Source organism: Mchenga conophoros, linkage group LG3 (assembly GCF_057382185.1).
Source record: "Mchenga conophoros isolate Kocher_MC1m ecotype Shallow Benthic linkage group LG3, M_conophoros_male_GT1.1, whole genome shotgun sequence".
In the NCBI taxonomy this organism is placed as follows: Eukaryota; Metazoa; Chordata; class Actinopteri; order Cichliformes; family Cichlidae; genus Mchenga; species Mchenga conophoros.
The window spans coordinates 85207279-85224764 of NC_140528.1; the positions used below are offsets into that span (position 1 = coordinate 85207279).

At 57.9% G+C, this 17486-nt stretch overlaps 6 non-coding genes and 4 pseudogenes across 6 annotated transcripts; all 10 read left to right on the top strand.

The window, feature by feature from the left end:
• Positions 1–708: 708 nt before the first annotated feature.
• On the top strand, positions 709–827 carry LOC146581225 (5S ribosomal RNA; annotated as a pseudogene).
• An 857-nt stretch (positions 828–1684) lies between these two features.
• Positions 1685–1803, top strand: LOC146581226 (5S ribosomal RNA; annotated as a pseudogene).
• Positions 1804–3177: 1374 nt separating this feature from the next.
• LOC146581227 (5S ribosomal RNA) lies at positions 3178–3296 on the top strand (annotated as a pseudogene).
• Positions 3297–4986: 1690 nt separating this feature from the next.
• Positions 4987–5105, top strand: LOC146581228 (5S ribosomal RNA). Its single transcript, XR_014891840.1, has one exon. It is a non-coding gene; the product is annotated as a 5S ribosomal RNA (ribosomal RNA).
• A 1491-nt stretch (positions 5106–6596) lies between these two features.
• LOC146581229 (5S ribosomal RNA) lies at positions 6597–6715 on the top strand. The gene has a single exon (XR_014891936.1). It is a non-coding gene; the product is annotated as a 5S ribosomal RNA (ribosomal RNA).
• Positions 6716–8049: 1334 nt separating this feature from the next.
• Positions 8050–8168, top strand: LOC146581230 (5S ribosomal RNA). The gene has a single exon (XR_014892033.1). It is a non-coding gene; the product is annotated as a 5S ribosomal RNA (ribosomal RNA).
• A 3184-nt stretch (positions 8169–11352) lies between these two features.
• LOC146581231 (5S ribosomal RNA) lies at positions 11353–11471 on the top strand. Its single transcript, XR_014891841.1, has one exon. It is a non-coding gene; the product is annotated as a 5S ribosomal RNA (ribosomal RNA).
• A 699-nt stretch (positions 11472–12170) lies between these two features.
• Positions 12171–12289, top strand: LOC146581232 (5S ribosomal RNA; annotated as a pseudogene).
• Positions 12290–14143: 1854 nt separating this feature from the next.
• LOC146581233 (5S ribosomal RNA) lies at positions 14144–14262 on the top strand. The gene has a single exon (XR_014892044.1). It is a non-coding gene; the product is annotated as a 5S ribosomal RNA (ribosomal RNA).
• A 2677-nt stretch (positions 14263–16939) lies between these two features.
• Positions 16940–17058, top strand: LOC146581234 (5S ribosomal RNA). The gene has a single exon (XR_014891842.1). It is a non-coding gene; the product is annotated as a 5S ribosomal RNA (ribosomal RNA).
• The last annotated feature ends 428 nt before the right edge of the window (positions 17059–17486 follow it).

Sequence of the window (17486 nt, forward strand, 5' to 3'; positions counted from 1 at the left end):
CCATTAATGAGGGCACATTAACGACATTGCTTTTGGCTCTTTTCCAATGTCTTGTGCTGCTAGCTGATGCCACCTACACCACACCAGGGCCTGAGTGACCGGCTGGGGCCACTTACACCACATCAGGGCCTGTGGCTCTGGCTGAGGCCACTTACACCACACCAGGGCCTGTGGCTGCTGGCTGAGGCCACCTACACCACACCAGGGCCTTAGTTGCTATTGAGGCCAATTACACCACACCAGGGTATGTGGCTCTTGCTCAGGCCACTTACACCACACCAGGGCCTTAGTTGCTATTGAGGCCAATTCCACCACACCAGGGCCTGTGGCACTGGCTGAGGCCACTTACACCACACCAGGGCCTGTGGCTGCTGGCTGAGGCCACTTACACCACACCAGGGCCTGTGGCTCTTGCTCAGGCCACTCATATCACACCAGGCCCTGTGCTTCTGGCCGAGGCCATCTTCACCAAACCAGGCCCTGTGCTGCTTGCTGTGGCCATGTACAACACATCAGGCCCTGTGCTGGTTCCTGAGGCCATCTTCAACAATCCAGGGCCTGTGCTGTTGGATAAATGCCAAACTGAGCCTTTGGGTTAGGGTATTATGGAAACATGCAGGTATGGTTATAGGATTATCTTCGTAACTTCAGGTACTTGCCACCTAATCACTTGAATCCATAAATTGAGACATTGTGCTGGGGCCAGGAGCTTACGGCCATACCACCCTGAGCACGCCTGACCTCGTCTGATCTCGGAAGTTGAGCAGGGCTGGGCTTGGTTAGTACTTGGATGGGAGACTTCCTGGGAATACCTGGTTCTGTAAGCCTTTCATTTTCATGTCATTGAACCGCTTTTGATCCAGAGAAGGGGTGTATTAAAAGACCAAAATCAGCTGCCCATTAATGAGGGCACATTAACGACATTGCTTTTGGCTGTTTTCCAATGTCTTGTGCTGCTAGCTGATGCCACCTACACCACACCAGGGCCTGAGTGACCGGCTGGGGCCACTTACACCACATCAGGGCCTGTGGCTCTGGCTGAGGCCACTTACACCACACCAGGGCCTGTGGCTGCTGGCTGAGGCCACTTACACCACACCAGGGCCTGTGGCTGCTGGCTGAGGCCACTTACACCACACCAGGGCCTTAGTTGCTATTGAGGCCAATTACACCACACCATGGTCTGTGGCTCTTGCTCAGGCCACTTACACCACACCAGGGCCTGTGGCACTGGCTGAGGCCACTTACACCACACCAGGGCCTGTGGCTGCTGGCTGAGGCCACTTACACCACACCAGTGCCTTATTTGCTATTGAGGCCACTTACACCACACCAGGGCCTGTGGCTCTTGCTCAGGCCACTTACACCACACCAGGGCCTGTGGCTCTTGCTCAGGCCACTCACATCACACCAGGCCCTGCGCTTCTGGCCGAGGCCATCTTCACCAAACCAGGCCCTGTGCTGCTAGCTGTGGCCATGTACAACACACCAGGCCCTGTTCTGGTTCCTGAGGCCATCTTCAACAATCCAGGGCCTGTGCTGTTGGATAAATGCCAAACTGAGCCTTTGGGTTAGGGTATTATGCAAACATGCAGGTATGGTTATAGGATTGTCTTCGTAACTTCAGGTACTTGCCACCTAATCACTTGAATCCATAAATTGAGACATTGTGCTGGGGCCAGCAGCTTACGGCCATACCACCCTGAGCAGGCCCGACCTCGTCTGATCTCGGAAGCTAAGCAGGGCTGGGCTTGGTTAGTACTTGGATGGGAGACTGCCTGGGAATACCTGGTGCTGTAAGCCTTTGATTTTCATGTCATTGAACCGCTTTTGATCCAGAGAAGGGGTGTATTAAAAGACCAAAAGCAGCTGCCCATTAATGAGGGCACATTAACGACACTGCTTTTGGCTGTTTTCCAATGTCTTGTGCTGCTAGCTGATGCCACCTACACCACACCAGGGCCTGAGTGACCGGCTGGGGCCACTTACACCACATCAGGGCCTGTGGCTCTGGCTGAGGCCACTTACACCACACCAGGGCCCGTGGCTGCTGGCTGAGGCCAGTTACACCACACCAGAGCCTGTGGCTGCTGGCTGAAGCCACTTACACCACACCAGGGCCTTAGTTGCTATTGAGGCCACTTACACCACACCAGGGCCTGTGGCTGCTGGCTGAGGCCACCTACACCACACCAGGGCCTGTGGCTACTGGCTGAGGCCACTTACACCACACCAGGGCCTGTGGCTGCTGGCTGAAGCCACTTACACCACACCAGGGCCTTAGTTGCTATTGAGGGCACTTACACCACACCAGGGCCTGTGGCTGCTGGCTGAGGCCACCTACACCACACCAGGGCCCTTTTGCTGCTGGCTGAGGCCACTTACACCACACCAGTGCCTGTGGCTTCTGGCTGAGGCCACTTACACCACACCAGGGCCTGTGGCTGCTGGCTGAGGCCACTTACACCACACCAGGGCCTGTGGCTCTTGCTCAGGCCACTCACATCACACCAGGCCCTGCGCTTCTGGCCGAGGCCATCTTCACCAAACCAGGCCCTGTGGTTCTTGCTCAGGCCACTTACACCACACCAGGGCCTTATTTGCTATTGAGGCCACTTACACCACACCAGGGCCTGTGGCACTTGCTCAGGCCACTTACACCACACCAGGGCCTGTGGCACTTGCTCAGGCCACTTACACCACACCAGGGCCTGTGGCTGCTGGCTGAGGCCACTTACACCACACCAGGGCCTGTGGCTCTTGCTCACGCCACTTACACCACACCAGGGCCTGTGGCACTGGCTGAGGCCACTTAGACCACACCAGGGCCTGTGGCTGCTGGCTGAGGCCACTCACACCACACCAGGGCCTGTGGCTGCTAGCTGAGGCCACTTACACCAAACCAGGGCCTGTGGCTGCTTGCTGAGGCCATCTTCACCAAACCAGGCCCTGTGCTGCTTGCTGTGGCCATGTAAAACACACCAGGTCCTGTGCTGGTTCTTGACGCCATCTTCAACAATCCAGGGCCTGTGCTGTTGGATAAATGCCAAACTGAGCCTTTTGGTTAGGGTATTATGCAAACATGCAGGTATGGTTATAGGATTGTCTTCGTAACTTCAGGTACTTGCCACCTAATCACTTGAATCCATAAATTGAGACATTGTGCTGGGGCCAGCAGCTTACGGCCATACCACCCTGAGCACCCCTGACCTCGTCTGATCTCGGAAGCTAAGCAGGGCTGGGCTTGGTTAGTACTTGGATGGGAGGCTGCCTGGGAATACCTGGTGCTGTAAGCCTTTGATTTTCATGTCATTGAACCGCTTTTGATCCAGAGAAGGGGTGTATTAAAAGACCAAAAGCAGCTGCCCATTAATGAGGGCACATTAACGACATTGCTTTTGGCTGTTTTCCAATGTCTTGTGCTGCTAGCTGATGACACCTACACCACACCAGGGCCTGAGTGACCGGCTGGGGCCACTTACACCACATCAGGGCCTGTGGCTCTGGCTAAGGCCACTTACACCACACCAGGGCCTGTGGCTGCTGGCTGAGGCCACTTACACCACACCAGGGCCTTAGTTGCTATTGAGGCCAATTACACCACACCATGGTCTGTGGCTCTTGCTCAGGCCACTTACACCACACCAGGGCCTGTGGCACTGGCTGAGGCCACTTACACCACACCAGGGCCTGTGGCTGCTGGCTGAGGCCACTTACACCACACAAGGGCTTGTGGCTGCTGGCTGAGGCCACCTACACCACACCAGGGCCTGTGGCTGCTGGCTGAGGCCACCTACACCACACCAGGGCCTGTGGCTCTTGCTCAGGCCACTTACACCACACCAGGGCCTGTGGCTCTTGCTCAGGCCACTTACACCACACCAGGGCCTGTGGCTCTTGCTCAGGCCACTCATATCACACCAGGCCCTGTGCTTCTGGCTGAGGCCACTTAGACCACACCAGGGCCTGTGGCTGCTGGCTGAGGCCACTTACACCACACCAGGGCCTGTGGCTGCTGGCTGAGGCCATCTACACCACACCAGGGCCTGTGGCTGCTGGCTGAGGCGACTTACACCACACCAGGGCCCTTTTGCTGCTGGCTGAGGCCACTTACACCACACCAGTGCCTGTGGCTTCTGGCTGAGGCGACTTACACCACACCAGGGCCTGTGGCTGCTGGCTGAGGCCACTTACACCACACCAGGGCCTGTGGCTCTTGCTCAGGCCACTCACATCACACCAGGCCCTGCGCTTCTGGCCGAGGCCATCTTCACCAAACCAGGCCCTGTGGCTCTTGCTCAGGCCACTTACACCACACCAGGGCCTGTGGCTCTGGCTTAGGCCACTTACACCACACCAGGGCCTGTGGCACTTGCTCAGGCCACTTACACCACACCAGGGCCTGTGGCTGCTGGCTGAGGCCACTTACACCACACCAGGGCCTGTGGCTCTTACTCAGGCCACTTACACCACACCAGGGCCTGTGGCACTGGCTGAGGCCACCTACACCACACCAGGGCCTGTGGCTGCTGGCTGAGGCCACCTACACCACACCAGGGCCTGTGGCTGCTGGCTGAGGCCACTTACACCACACCAGTGCCTGTGGCTTCTGGCTGAGGCGACTTACACCACACCAGGGCCTGTGGCTGCTGGCTGAGGCCACTTACACCACACCAAGGCCTGTGGCTCTTGCTCAGGCCACTCACATCACACCAGGCCCTGCGCTTCTGGCCGAGGCCATCTTCACCAAACCAGGCCCTGTGCTCCTTGCTGTGGCCATGTACAACACACCAGGCCCTGTGCTGGTTCCTGAGGCCATCTTCAACAATCCAGGGCCTGTGCTGTTGGATAAATGCCAAACTGAGCCTTTGGGTTAGGGTATTATGCAAACATGCAGGTATGGTTATAGCATTGTCTTCGTAACTTCAGGTACTTGCCACCTAATCACTTGAATCCATAAATTGAGACATTGTGCTGGGGCCAGCAGCTTACGGCCATACCACCCTGAGCACGCCCGACCTCGTCTGATCTCGGAAGCTAAGCAGGGCTGGGCTTGGTTAGTACTTGGATGGGAGACTGCCTGGGAATACCTGGTGCTGTAAGCCTTTAATTTTCATGTCATTGAACCGCTTTTGATCCAGAGAAGGGGTGTATTAAAAGACCAGAAGCAGCTCCCCATTAATGAGGGCACATTAAAGACATTGCTTTTGGCTGTTTTTCCAATGTCTTGTGCTGCTAGCTGATGCCACCTACACCACACCAGGGCCTTAGTTGCTATTGAGGCCAATTACACCACACCAGGGTCTTTGGCTCTTGCTCAGGCCACTTACACCACACCAGGGCCTGTGGCACTGGCTGAGGCCACTTACACCACACCAGGGCCTGTGGCTGCTGGCTGAGGCCACCTACACCAAACCAGGGGATTAGTTGCTATTGAGGCCAATTACACCACACCAGGGTCTGTGGCTCTTGCTCAGGCCACTTACACCACACCAGGGCCTGTGGCTCTTGCTCAGGCCACTTACACCACACCAGGGCCTGTGGCACTGGCTGAGGCCACTTACACCACACCAGGGCCTGTGGCTGCTGGCTGAGGCCACTTACACCACACCAGGGCCTGTGGCTGCTGGCTGAGGCCACTTACACCACACCAGGGCCTGTGGCTGCTGGCTGAGGCCACCTACACCACACCAGGGCCTGTGGCTGCTGGCTGAGGCGACTTATACCACACCAGGGCCCTTTTGCTGCTGGCTGAGGCCACTTACACCACACCAGTGCCTGTGGCTTCTGTCTGAGGCGACTTACACCACACCAGGGCCTGTGGCTGCTGGCTGAGGCCAATTACACCACACCAGGGTCTGTGGCTCTTGCTCAGGCCACTTACACCACACCAGGGCCTGTGGCACTGGCTGAGGCCACTTACACCACACCAGGGCCTGTGGCTGCTGGCTGAGGCCACTTACACCACACCAGGGCCTGTGGCTGCTGGCTGAGGCCACCTACACCACACCAGGGCCTTAGTTGCTATTGAGGCCAATTACACCACACCAGGGTCTGTGGCTCTTGCTCAGGCCACTTACACCACACCAGGGCCTGTGGCACTGGCTGAGGCCACTTACACCACACCAGGGCCTGTGGCTGCTGGCTGAGGCCACCTACACCACACCAGGGCCTTAGTTGCTATTGAGGCCAATTACACCACACAAGGGCCTGTGGCTGCTGGCTGAGGCCACCTACACCACACCAGGGCCTGTGGCTGCTGGCTGAGGCCACTTACAACACACCAGGGCCTGTGGCTCTTGCTCAGGCCACTCATATCACACCAGGCCCTGTGCTTCTGGCCGAGGCCATCTTCACCAAACCAGGCCCTGTGCTGCTTGCTGTGGCCATGTACAACACACCAGGCCCTGTGCTGGTTCCTGACGCCATCTTCAACAATCCAGGGCCTGTGCTGTTGGATAAATGCCAAACTGAGCCTTTGGGTTAGGGTATTATGCAAACATGCAGGTATGGTTATAGGATTGTCTTCGTAACTTCAGGTACTTGCCACCTAATCACTTGAATCCATAAATTGAGACATTGTGCTGGGGCCAGCAGCTTATGGCCATACCACCCTGAGCACGCCCGACCTCGTCTGATCTCGGAAGCTAAGCAGGGCTGGGCTTGGTTAGTACTTGGATGGGAGACTGCCTGGGAATACCTGGTGCTGTAAGCCTTTCATTTTCATGTCATTGAACCGCTTTTGATCCAGAGAAGGGGTGTATTAAAAGACCAAAAGCAGCTGCCCATTAATGAGGGCACATTAACGACATTGCTTTTGGCTGTTTTCCAATGTCTTGTGCTGCTAGCTGATGCCACCTACACCACACCACGGCCTTATTTGCTGGCTGAGGCCACATACACCAAACCAGGGCCTTAGTTGCTATTGAGGCCAATTACACCACACCAGGGCCTGTGGCTCTTGCTCAGGCCACTTACACCACACCAGGGCCTGTGGCTCTTGCTCAGGCCACTTACACCACACCAGGGCCTGTGGCTCTTGCTCAGGCCACTTACACCACACCAGGGCCTGTGGCTCTTTCTCAGGCCCACTCATATCACACCAGGCCCTGTGCTTCTGGCTGAGGCAACTTAGACCACACCAGGGCCTGTGGCTGCTGGCTGAGGCCACTTACACCACACCAGGGCCTGTGGCTGCTGGCTGAGGCCATCTACACCACACCAGGGCCTGTGGCTGCTGGCTGAGGCGACTTACACCACACCAGGGCCCTTTTGCTGCTGGCTGAGGCCACTTACACCACACCAGTGCCTGTGGCTTCTGGCTGAGGCGACTTACACCACACCAGGGCCTGTGGCTGCTGGCTGAGGCCACTTACACCACACCAGGGCCTGTGGCTGCTGGCTTAGGCCACCTACACCACACCAGGGCCTTAGTTGCTATTGAGGCCAATTACACCACACCATGGTCTGTGGCTCTTGCTCAGGCCACTTACACCACACCAGGGCCTGTGGCACTGGCTGAGGCCACTTACACCACACCAGGGCCTGTGGCTGCTGGCTGAGGCCACTTACACCACACAAGGGCTTGTGGCTGCTGGCTGAGGCCACCTACACCACACCAGGGCCTGTGGCTCTTGCTCAGGCCACTTACACCACACCAGGGCCTGTGGCTCTTGCTCAGGCCACTTACACCACACCAGGGCCTGTGGCTCTTGCTCAGGCCACTCATATCACACCAGGCCCTGTGCTTCTGGCTGAGGCCACTTAGACCACACCAGGGCCTGTGGCTGCTGGCTGAGGCCATCTACACCACACCAGGGCCTGTGCTGCTTGCTGTGGCCATGTACAACACATCAGGCCCTGTGCTGGTTCCTGAGGCCATCTTCAACAATCCAGGGCCTGTGCTGTTGGATAAATGCCAAACTGAGCCTTTGGGTTAGGGTATTATGCAAACATGCAGGTATGGTTATAGGATTATCTTCGTAACTTCAGGTACTTGCCACCTAATCACTTGAATCCATAAATTGAGACATTGTGCTGGAGCCAGCAGCTTACGGCCATACCACCCTGAGCACGCCCGACCTCGTCTGATCTCGGAAGCTAAGCAGGGCTGGGCTTGGTTAGTACTTGGATGGGAGACTGCCTGGGAAAACCTGGTGCTGTAAGCCTTTGATTTTCATGTCATTGAACCGCTTTTGATCCAGAGAAGGGGTGTATTAAAAGACCAAAAGCAGCTGCCCATTAATGAGGGTACATTAACGACATTGCTTTTGGCTGTTTTCCAATGTCTTGTGCTGCTAGCTGATGCCACCTACACCAAACCAGGGCCTTAGTTGCTATTGAGGCCAATTACACCACACCAGGGTCTTTGGCTCTTGCTCAGGCCACTTACACCACACCAGGGCCTGTGGCACTGGCTGAGGCCACTTACACCACACCAGGGCCTGTGGCTGCTGGCTGAGGCCACTTACACCACACCAGGGCCTTATTTGCTATTGAGGCCACTTACACCACACCAGGGCCTGTGGCTGCTGGCTGAGGCCACTTACACCACACAAGGGCTTGTGGCTGCTGGCTGAGGCCACCTACACCACACCAGGGCCTGTGGCTGCTGGCTGAGGCCACCTACACCACACCAGGGCCTGTGGCTCTTGCTCAGGCCACTTACACCACACCAGGGCCTGTGGCTCTTGCTCAGGCCACTTACACCACACCAGGGCCTGTGGCTCTTGCTCAGGCCACTCATATCACACCAGGCCCTGTGCTTCTGGCTGAGGCCACTTAGACCACACCAGGGCCTGTGGCTGCTGGCTGAGGCCACTTACACCACACCAGGGCCTGTGGCTGCTGGCTGAGGCCATCTACACCACACCAGGGCCTGTGGCTGCTGGCTGAGGCGACTTACACCACACCAGGGCCCTTTTGCTGCTGGCTGAGGCCACTTACACCACACCAGTGCCTGTGGCTTCTGGCTGAGGCGACTTACACCACACCAGGGCCTGTGGCTGCTGGCTGAGGCCACTTACACCACACCAGGGCCTGTGGCTCTTGCTCAGGCCACTCACATCACACCAGGCCCTGCGCTTCTGGCCGAGGCCATCTTCACCAAACCAGGCCCTGTGGCTCTTGCTCAGGCCACTTACACCACACCAGGGCCTGTGGCTCTGGCTTAGGCCACTTACACCACACCAGGGCCTGTGGCACTTGCTCAGGCCACTTACACCACACCAGGGCCTGTGGCTGCTGGCTGAGGCCACTTACACCACACCAGGGCCTGTGGCTCTTACTCAGGCCACTTACACCACACCAGGGCCTTAGTTGCTATTGAGGCCAATTACACCACACCAGGGCCTGTGGCTCTTGCTCAGGCCACTCACATCACACCAGGCCCTGCGCTTCTGGCCGAGGCCATCTTCACCAAACCAGGCCCTGTGGTTCTTGCTCAGGCCACTTACACCACACCAGGGCCTTATTTGCTATTGAGGCCACTTACACCACACCAGGGCCTGTGGCTCTGGCTTAGGCCACTTACACCACACCAGGGCCTGTGGCACTTGCTCAGGCCACTTACACCACACCAGGGCCTGTGGCTGCTGGCTGAGGCCACTTACACCACACCAGGGCCTGTGGCTCTTGCTCAGGCCACTTACACCACACCAGGGCCTGTGGCACTGGTTGAGGCCACTTAGACCACACCAGGGGCCTGTGGCTGCTGGCTGAGGCCACTCACACCACACCAGGGCCTGTGGCTGCTAGCTGAGGCCACTTACACCACACCAGGGCCTGAGTGACCGGCTGGGCCACTTACACCACACCAGGGCATTAGTTGCTATTGAGGCCAATTACACCACACCAGGGTCTGTGGCTCTTGCTCAGGCCACTTACACCACACCAGGGCCTGTGGCTCTTGCTCAGGCCACTTACACCACACCAGGGCCTGTGGCTGCTGGCTGAGGCCACCTACACCACACCAGGGCATTAGTTGCTATTGAGGCCAATTACACCACACCAGGGTCTGTGGCTCTTGCTCAGGCCACTTACACCACACCAGGGCCTGTGGCTCTTGCTCAGGCCACTTACACCACACCAGGGCCTGTGGCACTGGCTGAGGCCACTTACACCACACCAGGGCCTGTGGCTGCTGGCTGAGGCCACTTACACCACACCAGGGCCTGTGGCTGCTGGCTGAGGCTACTTACACCACACCAGGGCCTGTGGCTGGTGGCTGAGGCCACCTACACCACACCAGGGCCTGTGGCTGCTGGCTGAGGCGACTTATACCACACCAGGGCCCTTTTGCTGCTGGCTGAGGCCACTTACACCACACCAGTGCCTGTGGCTTCTGTCTGAGGCGACTTACACCACACCAGGGCCTGTGGCTGCTGGCTGAGGCCAATTATACCACACAGGGTCTGTGGCTCTTGCTCAGGCCACTTACACCACACCAGGGCCTGTGGCACTGGCTGAGGCCACTTACACCACACCAGGGCCTGTGGCTGCTGGCTGAGGCCACTTACACCACACCAGGGCCTGTGGCTGCTGGCTGAGGCCACTTACACCACACCAGGGCCTGTGGCTGCTGGCTGAGGCCACCTACACCACACCAGGGCCTGTGGCTGCTGGCTGAGGCGACTTACACCACACCAGGGCCCTTTTGCTGCTGGCTGAGGCCACTTACACCACACCAGTGCCTGTGGCTTCTGGCTGAGGCGACTTACACCACACCAGGGCCTGTGGCTGCTGGCTGAGGCCACTTACACCACACCAGGGCCTGTGGCTCTTGCTCAGGCCACTCACATCACACCAGGCCCTGCGCTTCTGGCCGAGGCCATCTTCACCAAACCAGGCCCTGTGGTTCTTGCTCAGGCCACTTACACCACACCAGGGCCTTATTTGCTGTTGAGGCCACTTACACCACACCAGGGCCTGTGGCTCTGGCTTAGGCCACTTACACCACACCAGGGCCTGTGGCACTGGCTGAGGCCACTTAGACCACACCAGGGCCTGTGGCTGCTGGCTGAGGCCACTCACACCACACCAGGGCCTGTGGCTGCTAGCTGAGGCCACTTACACCAAACCAGGGCCTGTGGCTGCTTGCTGAGGCCATCTTCACCAAACCAGGCCCTGTGCTGCTTGCTGTGGCCATGTAAAACACACCAGGTCCTGTGCTGGTTCCTGAGGCCATCTTCAACAATCCAGGGCCTGTGCTGTTGGATAAATGCCAAACTGAGCCTTTTGGTTAGGGTATTATGCAAACATGCAGGTATGGTTATAGGATTGTCTTCGTAACTTCAGGTACTTGCCACCTAATCACTTGAATCCATAAATTGAGACATTGTGCTGGGGCCAGCAGCTTACGGCCATACCACCCTGAGCACGCCCGACCTCGTCTGATCTCGGAAGCTAAGCAGGGCTGGGCTTGGTTAGTACTTGGATGGGAGACTGCCTGGGAATACCTGGTGCTGTAAGCCTTTGATTTTCATGTCATTGAACCGCTTTTGATCCAGAGAAGGGGTGTATTAAAAGACCAGAAGCAGCTCCCCATTAATGAGGGCACATTAACGACATTGCTTTTGGCTGTTTTCCAATGTCTTGTGCTGCTAGCTGATGCCACCTACACCACACCAGGGCCTGAGTGACCGGCTGGGGCCACTTACACCACATCAGGGCCTGTTGCTCTGGCTGAGGCCACTTACACCACACCAGGGCCTGTGGCTGCTGGCTGAGGCCACCTACACCACACCAGGGCCTTAGTTGCTATTGAGGCCAATTACACCACACCAGGGTATGTGGCTCTTGCTCAGGCCACTTACACCACACCAGGGCCTTAGTTGCTATTGAGGCCAATTACACCACACCAGGGCCTGTGGCTCTTGCTCAGGCCACTCACATCACACCAGGCCCTGCGCTTCTGGCCGAGGCCATCTTCACCAAACCAGGCCCTGTGCTGCTAGCTGTGGCCATGTACAACACACCAGGCCCTGTGCTGGTTCCTGAGGCCATCTTCAACAATCCAGGGCCTGTGCTGTTGGATAAATGCTAAACTGAGCCTTTGGGTTAGGGTATTATGCAAACATGAAGGTAGGGTTATAGTATTGTCTTCGTAACTTCAGGTACTTGCCACCTAATCACCTGAATCCATAAATTGAGACATTGTGCTGGGCCCAGCAGCTTACGGCCATACCACCCTGAGCACGCCCGACCTCGTCTGATCTCGGAAGCTGAGCAGGGCTGGGCTTGGTTAGTACTTGGATGGGAAACTGCCTGGGAATACCTGGTGCTGTAAGCCTTTCATTTTAATGTCATTGAACCGCTTTTGATCCAGAGAAGGGGTGTATTAAAAGACCAAAAGCAGCTGCCCATTAATGAGGGCACATTAACGACATTGCTTTTGGCTGTTTTCCAATGTCTTGTGCTGCTAGCTGATGCCACCTACACCACACCAGGGCCTGAGTGACCGGCTGGGGCCACTTACACCACATCAGGGCCTGTGGCTCTGGCTGAGGCCACTTACACCACACCAGGGCCTGTGGCTGCTGGCTGAGGCCACTTACACCACACCAGGGCATTAGTTGCTATTGAGGCCAATTACACCACACCAGGGTATGTGGCTCTTGCTCAGGCCACTTACACCACACCAGGGCCTGTGGCTGCTGGCTGAGGCCACCTACACCACACCAGGGCCTGTGGCTGCTGGCTGAGGCGACTTATACCACACCAGGGCCCTTTTGCTGCTGGCTGAGGCCACTTACACCACACCAGTGCCTGTGGCTTCTGTCTGAGGCGACTTACACCACACCAGGGCCTGTGGCTGCTGGCTGAGGCCAATTATACCACACCAGGGTCTGTGGCTCTTGCTCAGGCCACTTACACCACACCAGGGCCTGTGGCACTGGCTGAGGCCACTTACACCACACCAGGGCCTGTGGCTGCTGGCTGAGGCCACTTACACCACAACAGGGCCTGTGGCTGCTGGCTGAGGCCACTTACACCACACCAGGGCCTGTGGCTGCTGGCTGAGGCCACCTACACCACACCAGGGCCTGTGGCTGCTGGCTGAGGCGACTTACACCACACCAGGGCCCTTTTGCTGCTGGCTGAGGCCACTTACACCACACCAGTGCCTGTGGCTTCTGGCTGAGGCGACTTACACCACACCAGGGCCTGTGGCTGCTAGCTGATGCCACCTACACCACACCAGGGCCTGAGTGACCGGCTGGGGCCACTTACACCACATCAGGGCCTGTGGCTCTGGCTGAGGCCACTTACACCACACCAGGGCCTGTGGCTGCTGGCTGAGGCGACTTACACCACACCAGGGCCCTTTTGCTGCTGGCTGAGGCCACTTACACCACACCAGTGCCTGTGGCTTCTGGCTGAGGCGACTTACACCACACCAGGGCCTGTGGCTGCTGGCTGAGGCCACTTACACCACACCAGGGCCTGTGGCTGCTGGCTTAGGCCACCTACACCACACCAGGGCCTTAGTTGCTATTGAGGCCAATTACACCACACCATGGTCTGTGGCTCTTGCTCAGGCCACTTACACCACACCAGGGCCTGTGGCACTGGCTGAGGCCACTTACACCACACCAGGGCCTGTGGCTGCTGGCTGAGGCCACTTACACCACACAAGGGCTTGTGGCTGCTGGCTGAGGCCACCTACACCACACCAGGGCCTGTGGCTCTTGCTCAGGCCACTTACACCACACCAGGGCCTGTGGCTCTTGCTCAGGCCACTTACACCACACCAGGGCCTGTGGCTCTTGCTCAGGCCACTCATATCACACCAGGCCCTGTGCTTCTGGCTGAGGCCACTTAGACCACACCAGGGCCTGTGGCTGCTGGCTGAGGCCACCTACACCACACCAGGGCCTGTGGCTGCTGGCTGAGGCCATCTACACCACACCAGGGCCTGTGCTGCTTGCTGTGGCCATGTACAACACATCAGGCCCTGTGCTGGTTCCTGAGGCCATCTTCAACAATCCAGGGCCTGTGCTGTTGGATAAATGCCAAACTGAGCCTTTGGGTTAGGGTATTATGCAAACATGCAGGTATGGTTATAGGATTATCTTCGTAACTTCAGGTACTTGCCACCTAATCACTTGAATCCATAAATTGAGACATTGTGCTGGAGCCAGCAGCTTACGGCCATACCACCCTGAGCACGCCCGACCTCGTCTGATCTCGGAAGCTAAGCAGGGCTGGGCTTGGTTAGTACTTGGATGGGAGACTGCCTGGGAAAACCTGGTGCTGTAAGCCTTTCATTTTCATGTCATTGAACCGCTTTTGATCCAGAGAAGGGGTGTATTAAAAGACCAAAAGCAGCTGCCCATTAATGAGGGTACATTAACGACATTGCTTTTGGCTGTTTTCCAATGTCTTGTGCTGCTAGCTGATGCCACCTACACCAAACCAGGGCCTTAGTTGCTATTGAGGCCAATTACACCACACCAGGGTCTTTGGCTCTTGCTCAGGCCACCTACACCACACCAGGGCCTGAGGCACTGGCTGAGGCCACTTACACCACACCAGGGCCTGTGGCTCTGGCTGAGGCCACTTACACCACACCAGGGCCTGTGGCTGCTGGCTGAGGCCACTTACACCACACCAGGGCCTGTGGCTGCTGGCTGAGGCCACTTACACCACACCAGGGCCTGTGGCTGCTGGCTGAGGCCACTTACACCACACCAGGGCCTTAGTTGCTATTGAGGCCAATTACACCACACCATGGTCTGTGGCTCTTGCTCAGGCCACTTACACCACACCAGGGCCTGTGGCACTGGCTGAGGCCACTTACACCACACCAGGGCCTGTGGCTGCTGGCTGAGGCCACTTACACCACACAAGGGCTTGTGGCTGCTGGCTGAGGCCACCTACACCACACCAGGGCCTGTGGCTGCTGGCTGAGGCCACCTACACCACACCAGGGCCTGTGGCTCTTGCTCAGGCCACTTACACCACACCAGGGCCTGTGGCTCTTGCTCAGGCCACTTACACCACACCAGGGCCTGTGGCTCTTGCTCAGGCCACTCATATCACACCAGGCCCTGTGCTTCTGGCTGAGGCCACTTAGACCACACCAGGGCCTGTGGCCGCTGGCTGAGGCCACTTACACCACACCAGGGCCTGTGGCTGCTGGCTGAGGCCATCTACACCACACCAGGGCCTGTGGCTGCTGGCTGAGGCGACTTACACCACACCAGGGCCCTTTTGCTGCTGGCTGAGGCCACTTACACCACACCAGTGCCTGTGGCTTCTGGCTGAGGCGACTTACACCACACCAGGGCCTGTGGCTGCTGGCTGAGGCCACTTACACCACACCAGGGCCTGTGGCTCTGCTCAGGCCACTCACATCACACCAGGCCCTGCGCTTCTGGCCGAGGCCATCTTCACCAAACCAGGCCCTGTGGCTCTTGCTCAGGCCACTTACACCACACCAGGGCCTGTGGCTCTGGCTTAGGCCACTTACACCACACCAGGGCCTGTGGCACTTGCTCAGGCCACTTACACCACACCAGGGCCTGTGGCTGCTGGCTGAGGCCACTTACACCACACCAGGGGCCTGTGGCTGCTGGCTGAGGCCACTTACACCACACCAGGGCCTGTGGCTGCTGGCTGAGGCCACTTACACCACACCAGGGCCTTAGTTGCTATTGAGGCCAATTACACCACACCATGGTCTGTGGCTCTTGCTCAGGCCACTTACACCACACCAGGGCCTGTGGCACTGGCTGAGGCCACTTACACCACACCAGGGCCTGTGGCTGCTGGCTGAGGCCACTTACACCACACAAGGGCTTGTGGCTGCTGGCTGAGGCCACCTACACCACACCAGGGCCTGTGGCTGCTGGCTGAGGCCACCTACACCACACCAGGGCCTGTGGCTCTTGCTCAGGCCACTTACACCACACCAGGGCCTGTGGCTCTTGCTCAGGCCACTTACACCACACCAGGGCCTGTGGCTCTTGCTCAGGCCACTCATATCACACCAGGCCCTGTGCTTCTGGCTGAGGCCACTTAGACCACACCAGGGCCTGTGGCCGCTGGCTGAGGCCACTTACACCACACCAGGGCCTGTGGCTGCTGGCTGAGGCCATCTACACCACACCAGGGCCTGTGGCTGCTGGCTGAGGCGACTTACACCACACCAGGGCCCTTTTGCTGCTGGCTGAGGCCACTTACACCACACCAGTGCCTGTGGCTTCTGGCTGAGGCGACTTACACCACACCAGGGCCTGTGGCTGCTGGCTGAGGCCACTTACACCACACCAGGGCCTGTGGCTCTTGCTCAGGCCACTCACATCACACCAGGCCCTGCGCTTCTGGCCGAGGCCATCTTCACCAAACCAGGCCCTGTGGCTCTTGCTCAGGCCACTTACACCACACCAGGGCCTGTGGCTCTGGCTTAGGCCACTTACACCACACCAGGGCCTGTGGCACTTGCTCAGGCCACTTACACCACACCAGGGCCTGTGGCTGCTGGCTGAGGCCACTTACACCACACCAGGGCCTGTGGCTCTTACTCAGGCCACTTACACCACACCAGGGCCTGTGGCACTGGCTGAGGCCACTTAGACCACACCAGGGCCTGTGGCTGCTGGCTGAGGCCACTTACACCACACCAGGGCCTGTGGCTGCTGGCTGAGGCCACTTACACCAAACCAGGGCCTGTGGCTGCTTGCTGAGGCCATCTTCACCAAACCAGGCCCTGTGCTGCTTGCTGTGGCCATGTAAAACACACCAGGTCCTGTGCTGGTTCTTGAGGCCATCTTCAACAATCCAGGGCCTGTGCTGTTGGATAAATGCCAAACTGAGCCTTTGGGTTAGGGTATTATGCAAACATGCAGGTATGGTTATAGGATTGTCTTCGTAACTTCAGGTACTTGCCACCTAATCACTTGAATCCATAAATTGAGACATTGTGCTGGGGCCAGCAGCTTACGGCCATACCACCCTGAGCACGCCCGACCTCGTCTGATCTCGGAAGCTAAGCAGGGCTGGGCTTGGTTAGTACTTGGATGGGAGACTGCCTGGGAATACCTGGTGCTGTAAGCCTTTCATTTTCATGTCATTGAACCGCTTTTGATCCAGAGAAGGGGTGTATTAAAAGACCAAAAGCAGCTCCCCATTAATGAGGGCACATTAACGACATTGCTTTTGGCTGTTTTCCAATGTCTTGTGCTGCTAGCTGATGCCACTTACACCACACCAGGGCCTGTGGCTGCTGGCTGAGGCCACTTACACCACACCAGGGCCTGTGGCTGCTGGCTGAGGCCACCTACACCACACCAGGGCCTTAGTTGCTATTGAGGCCAATTACACCACACAAGGGCCTGTGGCTGCTGGCTGAGGCCACCTACACCACACCAGGGCCTGTGGCTGCTGGCTGAGGCCACTTACAACACACCAGGGCCTGTGGCTCTTGCTCAGGCCACTCATATCACACCAGGCCCTGTGCTTCTGGCCGAGGCCATCTTCACCAA